The following is an 8,838-nucleotide window of genomic DNA, read 5'->3' as shown; positions in this document are numbered from 1 at the left end:
CAACGTAAGATCGACTAAGGCACACCAGTTATAGTAAGTCTATCAAGCTTTGGATTCTGACTGAGGACTATTTCGTTGTGAAACATCTGAATAGACCCTTAGTACATTGTCGGTCTCAGGCCATGCTAGTGTAGTTACCAAGCATATAAACTTCGTACGTGCACGCTAAAGCATAACGGTTGTTGTAAGCGGTACCTCTGCTAAGTAAGGCCATGGAACCCGGTTAGTGTTGACCAGTACACTGCACCATAACGCGGTCTCAAGCATTGCACCCCGTTTGAGGGATTCTTAGTTAATTAAGGAACTGTTTGTTTAGACACATAAAGGATTGGACCGTTAGGATAACCGAACGTGTTCATGGAAGTCAGCTTGACTTGGCCATGGTGTTCTTTATGGTTGAACTCTTTTCTAAAGGGCCCAACTATCTTTTAAAACCAATCATTAACGAAAGCATTGAAACACATCACGTCTCTCGGATATGGTAAACCATGTATTCTATTATGCTTAAGAAAGTTTAGACCATTGTGGAATGTTAATACGTCACCCAACAGAGTCACTCAATTGGATGAGTTGTCTGAACGTGTATGCCTGTAGTCAGACTGCACGGGCATCGAGGGTAAGGGACGTTGCTGTCTATTCAGAATCTTTAAGCCTAACACAGTACCTAGTGACATCTCTTATGATAGGGGCGTTTAGGACCAGTGTAATGAGGCCTCTGCCTATTCATTAGCCAACATTCCATAATCTCTGCAGAATAACTGATGAATTCATAGTATGCACTCACTTTAACCTTATCTGAATTACAAATTTTATCGCATTTACTTTATCTGTCTTATAAATTAGAAAATCCCAAAAATAAGTAACCACTACTCCTTCCTAACTATCTTAGGCTTAAATATAGGTTCGATTCTACTGATATCTCAAAAATACGACTCTAGGTCATACTTCCCTTACTTATAAGGAGTAGTAAGATTTAGGCCCCGCTAAATATAAATTTAAAACAGTACCCCTCCCTCTAGTGGCTGATCCTGGCGCGCCGCAGCCCGACGACACCGCGCGAATAAAAACCTTCCGTTTCGGCCATATCACGGGAGAAGCTAGTTTTTGGCGCCGCTGCCGGGGAACTGGTATCAGGCAATACTGCTCTCTAGCAAACTTATTCACAAGCATTTAGTGGTGTCTAAGAAAGACAATTATACACTGACTTGGTTGTTGGATTTTAAGAACAGTCGCCAACTATATTGGGACCAAAAGGATCATGCCTCTCCGTAGTCGGCCTGGCCACTTGGTTTGTTGAATAGTTCGTGCGAAGCTCAGTTACCGAAATACCAGGGAATCAGTAGCCAGAACCAAAAACATATTCAATCGTAGGATAGTTAGTTAAATTAGATTATCTTAGATTACTTTAGACTACCCTAGATTAAATTAGATTAAATTAGAATTATACTACCTTAGACTAGTTTACCTTACTTTAGATTATTTTAGTTTATTTGCTAAAATTAAAAACAAAAAGGCATACCCAGTGTATGACCCAAACCCGATCTAGACCAGGCCCTTTGTTATTCGTACCTGATCCAGACACAATAATCTCTAAAGAACGCAAGGAAGCACGAATCAGAAATCAAATGGCGTTACGCGTTACTTTAGCAGAAGATACCAAACCCTCGATTGAAGGTCGAGGAGGACTGATATCGGCTAAAAAGTCACGTTTTCACCCCGGTATTAAGGCCCAAAAATAAGAAAGATTCAAAATTTGTCAGAAAAATACCCACTTCGTCGATTAGAATTGAAGAACAAGTAATTACGAAGACGGTGCAAAAAGAATCAAGATAATCGGAGCTAAAACGAAGATTCTAGAGCGAAAACGATGAAAGACAAGAAATCAAGTTACGATCCAGCGAATCAAGGCTGACCAGGCACAAAAACGGCCTACCATAAGGCTTTCCAGTATGGTAAACAGCCTGCCAAACGGTCAAATAAACGGGCTCGATAAACGGCTTGCCAAGCAAATGGCTTGCCAAATACGGCTTGCCAAACGGCCTGCCAAACGGCCTGCCAAATGGCCTGCCAGCCGTTTGCAGGCAAAATTCTTGTTTATTTAAAGGGTCTTTGTCATTCATTCCAACACACACTTCAATTCACTTCTTTCTCTCTCTTGTACAATATTAGTCATACTCTCAAGGCCTTCGACTCTGTGCGGAAAACCTAGTACCCAGAGAAGAACGCTGAAGATTGTATTAGGAGCGGTCTAGAGTCTTGAAGTTGTCACTTTTGTATTCGGAACTTGTTTAATCTACTGGTACTTCTATCCTTTATCTTTATATAATGTCTTCTATCATTATGTTATGTGATATTGTTGCCATGATTAGCGAGTAGTTATCTTTAGTGTATGCTATAATGTAAGCAGTTATAATGCCGAAATAATATTATGGTATGTGTATGCTGTTAAAATGCTTTCCGATTATGCTTTAAACTCAATCGCTTTTTCAACTAATAGAACGTAGTTATAGGCTCTGTTATTGGGAAGTCACGAACCCCGATTCAGAGTACACTATCTGTTTCACCCCTTGGTAAGAGAAGTCTATCGGATACAACGTAAGATCGACTGAGGCACACCGGTTATAGTAAGTCTATCAAGCTTTGGATTCCGACTGAGGACTCTTTCGTAGTGAAACATCTGACTAGACCCTTACTACATTGTCGGTCCCAGACCATGCTAGTGTAGTCACCAAGCATATAAACTTCGTACGTGCTCGCTGAAGCACAACAGTTGTTGTAAGTTGTACCTCTGCTAAGTAAGGCCATGGAACCCGGTTAGTGTTGACCAGTACACTGCACCATAACGCGGTCTCAAGCATTGCACCCCGCTTGAGGGATTCTTAGTTAATTAAGGAACTGTTTGTTTAGACACATAAAGGATTGGACCGTTAGGATAACCGAACGTGTTCATAGAAGTCAGCTTGACTTGGCCATGGTGTTCATTATGGTTGAACTCTTTTTAAGGGCCTAACTATCTTTTACCAATCATTAACGAAAGCATTGAAACACATCACATCTCTCGGATATGGTAAACCATGTATTCTATTATACTTAAGAAAGTTTAGACCATTGTGGAATATTAATACGTTATCCAACCGAGTCGCTCAATTGGATGAGCCATCGGAATGTGTATGCCTGTAGTCAGACTGCACGGGCGTCGGGGGTAAGGGACGTTGCTGTCTATTCAGAATTTTCAAGCCTAACGCAGTACCCAGTGACATGTCTTATGACAGGGGCGTTTAGGACCAGTGTAATGAATATAAGGCCTCTGCCTATTCATGAGCCAGCATTCCATAATCTCGGCAGAATAACTGATGAAGTCATAGTATGCACTCACTTTAACCTTATCTGATTTACAAATTTTATCGCATTTACTTTATCTGTCTTATAAATTAGAAAATACCAACAATAAGTAACCACTACTCCTTCCTAACTATCTTAGACTTAAATATAGGTTCGATTCTACTGATATCTCAAAAATACGACTCTAGGTCATACTTCCCTTACTCATAATAAGGAGTAGTACGATTTAGGCCCCACTAAATATAAATTTAAAACAGTACTCCTCCCTCGAGTGGCTGATCCTGGCGCGCTGCGGCCCAACGACACCGCGCGAATAAAAACCGTCCGTTTCGGCCATATCACGGGAGAAGCTAGTTTTTGGCGCTGCTACCGGGGAACTGGTATCAGGCAATACTGCTCTCTATTAAACTTATTCACAAGCATTTAGTGGTGTCTAAGAAAGACAATTATACACGGATTTGTTTGTTGGATTTTCCGAACAGTCGCCAATTATATTGGGACCAAAAGGATCCGGCCTCTCCGTAGTTGGCCTAGCCACTTGGTTTGTTGAATAGTTCGTGCGAAGCTCTGTTACCGAAATACTAGGAAATCAGTAGCCAGAACCAAAAACATATTCAACCATAGGATAGTTAGTTAAGTTAGATTACCTTAGATTACTTTAGACTATCCTAGATTAAATTAGATTAAATTAGAATTAGACTACCTTAGACTAGTTTAGCTTACTTTAGATTATCTTAGTTTATTTGCTAAAATTAAACACAAAAAGGCATACCCATTGTATGACCCAAACCCGATCTAGACCAGGGCCGTTGTTTTTCGTATCTGATCCAGACGCAATAATCTATAAAGCATGTAAGGAAGCACGAATCAGAAATCAGATGGCATTACACGTTACTTTAGCAGAAAATACCAAACCCTCGATTGAAGGTCGAGGAGGACCGATCAGATTTCCAGAGATTCAAGGACACTCGTTCGAGTTAAAACATCACATCATCCAGCTCATTCAGAATAGCTATCAGTTTCATGGATTATCGAAGGACGTTCCTAATTCTCACCTTGATAAATTCATATCTCTTTCGAACTCCTACAAACAGCCAGGGATAGGACAAGATATAGTCCGGCTATACTTGTTCCCCTATTCTCTCACTCATCATGCTCAAACTTGGTTTGAAGGACTGGAAAAAGATTCCATCACGTCATGGACGGAGATGGCTACCAAATTCCTAACCAAATATTTCCCTCCTTCTAAACAAACCAAACTGAAGAATGACATCATTAACTTCAAACAAAGTTATGATGAATCTCTTTACACCGCATGGGAGCGATTCAAAACCATGCTGAAGAAATGCCCTAATCACCAGCTAGAACGATCAGCCTAAATCTGTACCTTCTACAATGGTCTTACGGTAAATCATAGGAGGACGATCGATGCAGCAGCTCAAGGGAATCTGATAAACCAAACCGCAGACGAAGCATGGGAATTGCTCGAGAACATGACAATGCATCATCATGACTGGAACAATGGTGAAACAACCTCATAATCTGCCCCACTCTCAGCACTTAACAATCAAACAGAGGCCATCAAATCCCTCACGGATAAGATGGAATCTCTCGCTAAACAACTCAGAGAATTGAAGACGCAGCCGCAGCAGGTCAACCAAGCTCAGGCTTGTGTTAATTGTACCAACCCGCAACCTACTGAAGAATACCAAGTTGAGTACGAAAATCCTGACGATTCAGTCTGTTACGTCCAATACCCAGCTCGTCCACCAAATCCCGGATTCAATCAACCACCTAGGGTTAATCAATTTCAGCAAAACAATCAACCTTTTTGCTATCGCTATCCCCCTTATCCAGCCTAACAATATCAATTGACCTACGATCAACCACTTCCACTCACTAGTACCCCAGTTGAGGTAAATTACCCTACCACCCAGATTACAAAAGCAACTAACCCCGCTCTCAGAGCTGATGATTAGTTGACTCCGTTCATTCAAGGACAACAACAGCTAAATCAGAGAACTGCAGCCAGGCAAGATCAGACGGAGATATTAATGAGAAATCAATTGGCTCTGCTCAAGAGTCTGGAGACACAGCTCGGACAGTTATCACAAAGCCTTGAAACCCGACCGCATGGAAGATTGCCAAGTAATACTATCCAAAATCCCCGCATAGAAGAAGCAAAGCAAATGGATTCCGTAATCCAGAGGAAGAACTACGGAGAAGGTCAGCCAGGCTAAAGAACAAATCGACATATACTCAGAAGCTGACCCCTGAAACTCCAGTTCGCGTACCTTATCCTGGGAGGCTACAAGAAGAACCATCCAAGCTTGATTCCTTCAAACTTGATGGAAGATTCCTGGACACCATGTCCAAAGTTCCCAACCAGAAGAGATACATCCGAAGGCTACTTTCTACAAAGGAGAGGATACCAGACTCTAACAAAATTCCACTGAGTGAAGAATGCTCTGCATTAATCAGAAACTCTCTACCACCAAAGCTAGGAGATACGGTCCGATTCATTTTTCCGTGTTCAATCTACCAATCTGGAACCATTCATGACCTAGCAGATTTAGGAGCAAGTATCAACCTAATCCCATACTCTCTCTACAAGGGATTAGAGTTAGGAGACTTGTCACCAACCAAAATGACAATCCAACTTGCCGATCACACAATTCGACATCCTAAGGGCATAGTTGAGAGCATCTTGGTGAAAGTCAACAAATTCTTGTATCCTACGGATTTCGTAGTAATTGATATTAAGGAAGACCTACACACACCAGTAGTGTTAGGAAGACCTTTCATTAATACGGCTAGGACTGTCATTGATGTGTACAATCAAACCTTGATCTTACGATCACATGGGGAGAGCGTTACCTTCAAAATTGACCGACCAACCGATCTTTCTGGACAGGCAGAGATGTTTGCTATTTCCACCAGACGGATCACTTTCGATGATGAGTTTTCACCACCAGCCGATGATATCGAGATGGGTGTCGAATCACAGTCTGTAGACGACCCAGAAATGGAAGAAGAGGATCCCAGCGAAGAAATAGAGGAAGAGGAGGAATCTGAAGAGGAAGAGGAAATGGAAGACGTAAAAGAAACTGCGACAATACCCCTTCCAAGCATTGAGCGTCATGAAGAAATAATGAGGCTTGAGATGGATGATCATAGTTTAATCATTCACTTCAAGAAGAAGACCGACAAGGATGAGGTAAAGGATATAGAAATTGATCCCGCAAGTATCAAAGTGGAGAATCAGAATACTGAAGAAACCCGTTCATCAGACGCATCCTCAGAAGAACAATACACCGATGATGACGAGATAGAGCAACATGAAGACATTCGAAATAACTCACACTCTCCAACCGAACCAGATCAAGGGGAGCCGGACTCTTCTTCAGATCGGATTCTGGTTATATCCACACACGCAGACATGATAACCTTCATCAATGATACCTATGAATTTGAAGACATTCTCGAAGCCATCCGAAAATCAACCATTGATTTTTCACTACGCTTAAAAGAATGAATTATGGCTATCCGAGAAGAACACCACCTCTATCTCCAAAGAGAGGACAATGATGTTGAAATCCTAGAAGAACGCATTCAAGACTTTATCAATTCTCTTCACGATCATATCTACCAAGAAGAAAGGCAACGAGAGCACAATTCAGTGGTTCGCACTATTCTTGAGACAAGATTCTGTCGAGATCAGAAGATCATTTACTCTAGGGTTTATAACGCCTTAGCCGGATCTGCACTTCCGTTCTCACGAAACCAACGAGCACTACTGACTCTCATCCAGAAGCATATAGATCTTTCCACCGGATGCCCGACTTATCACTCTGATTTGCAAATGATCGAGGATATTCACAGCTTTTTCGCTCTCTTGGAAAGAGATAATTTCGAAAGCAAACCAGACAGACTAGTAATTTACGTAACAATTGATCACCATGCTAATCTGATTATCAAAGAGTTACGAGACGCTGTTATGGAAGAAGCAAGGCGAAACAATCCGTTCTCTCATCTTGAACCAGATCGAGTCAACATTATCACCTATGTTACGAAGCAGATATCACATATCTTCCACGAATCCACAGATCCTAGTTTCACATTTAAAGCTGGATGTCGGGAGATATACTCAAAGACGATGAAATTAATACTCGGATCAGGATTGCTGTTCACTTCTTTTCAGCTTCATTTGTTAACTAATCTGTGCAAAGCTACAGACTCCTACTGTGGAGATCATCGTTCCGAAGACTTCGAAATTCTAAAAATACAGTTTTAAACATTGTTTGAAGACCTCTGTAATGAGCATCCCATCAGAGAAACAATCACCACCAGCACTGCTTCTATGATTGACATTCATGGGTCAACTAGTAGAGCTGTGGATCATATTCTCATCGGACTTCAAGACTTATCAAGAGCTGAAACTGCGCACTACTTATCTTTCAGAAGATCTTCAAGAGAAGTACCGGATCTACTACCACTATTAGTCCGACACTTTCTCAGGATATATCCGCCAAGACTCACATTCCCTCGAGAAGACCAAGATCACAACCATCAGCGAGGAATGTTTGCTTTTTAAGGCATCACTACGGTCGAGCCAACGACCTTAAACAAAGCGCTTCTCGGGAGGCAACCCGTGCAATAAAGTAGAGTAGAAGAATAAAGGATGACAAATGAGCCGATAAAGACGCAAGGATTGAAAGCCCGTCGCATCTGCTAGCGGTATTTCTTTCTTTTCGCTACTAGCTCAAGATTTAAACTATGCCACATCCTAGCTTATCACTAAGTGTGGGATAACACCCAATTAAAACACTAGACAAATGTTCCTAAATCTTAAACTAAAACTCCTAAGTGTAGGATACACTAGGAACATTGATGACAATGTTCGTCTAAGTGTGGGATGTTGGTATAATCTTTTTATGCTGTATTAATATAACCTATTACGAAGATTTCAAAGTCCTTAAGCCAAATTTCAAAATTTTTGCAAAAGAAAGCCTTTTCGAAAAAGTATTTTTGAAAACCTAAAACGTTTGTTAATAAAAATAAGGCTTAAGTAAGGTGAAAATCTTGTTAGGTTGAACCAAATCTCTAATAGAGCGTTGCATGACTAAGGCATTATCGACCTAAATTGTTTATAGTGAGGCACCCCAAATAAGACCAGCATTCATCTTTAATGCTTCACTATTTTCCGTTGAGAGTGCCGATGTCTGTGCTCAGAATCAGAACTTGCTTTAGATCTACATCTCCAAGCAGCGAAACGTGATTCGATTGTAATCAAAAGAGCTAGCCATTTGTCAAAAATAAGCCTTCCGCACCTCCACTACTTCTACTCCACCACCACATCCACATCACCTTTACTATTTACTCGAAAAATCCATAAAACGAGATTCTTTCCGAAAATCCGATGTTATAAACCTCTCAAGTATCATGGCAAAGGTCTTGAAAAAGTTTACTGGCAAAAAGTTTCTCGAGATGAAGTCT

The 8,838-nt window shown here is 41.1% G+C and overlaps 1 non-coding gene across 1 annotated transcript; it reads right to left on the bottom strand.

Annotated features, from left to right (window-relative positions):
• Window positions 1–4,598: 4,598 nt before the first annotated feature.
• LOC139873763 (small nucleolar RNA R71) lies at window positions 4,599–4,705 on the bottom strand. Its single transcript, XR_011767486.1, has one exon. It is a non-coding gene; the product is annotated as a small nucleolar RNA R71 (small nucleolar RNA).
• Between the last annotated feature and the right edge of the window lie 4,133 nt (window positions 4,706–8,838).

The sequence above is a fragment of the Rutidosis leptorrhynchoides genome, chromosome 10 (assembly GCF_046630445.1).
Source record: "Rutidosis leptorrhynchoides isolate AG116_Rl617_1_P2 chromosome 10, CSIRO_AGI_Rlap_v1, whole genome shotgun sequence".
Classification (NCBI taxonomy): domain Eukaryota; kingdom Viridiplantae; phylum Streptophyta; class Magnoliopsida; order Asterales; family Asteraceae; genus Rutidosis; species Rutidosis leptorrhynchoides.
The sequence above is the reverse complement of the archived record's forward strand: the minus strand, read 5'-3'. Positions and strand labels throughout refer to the sequence as shown.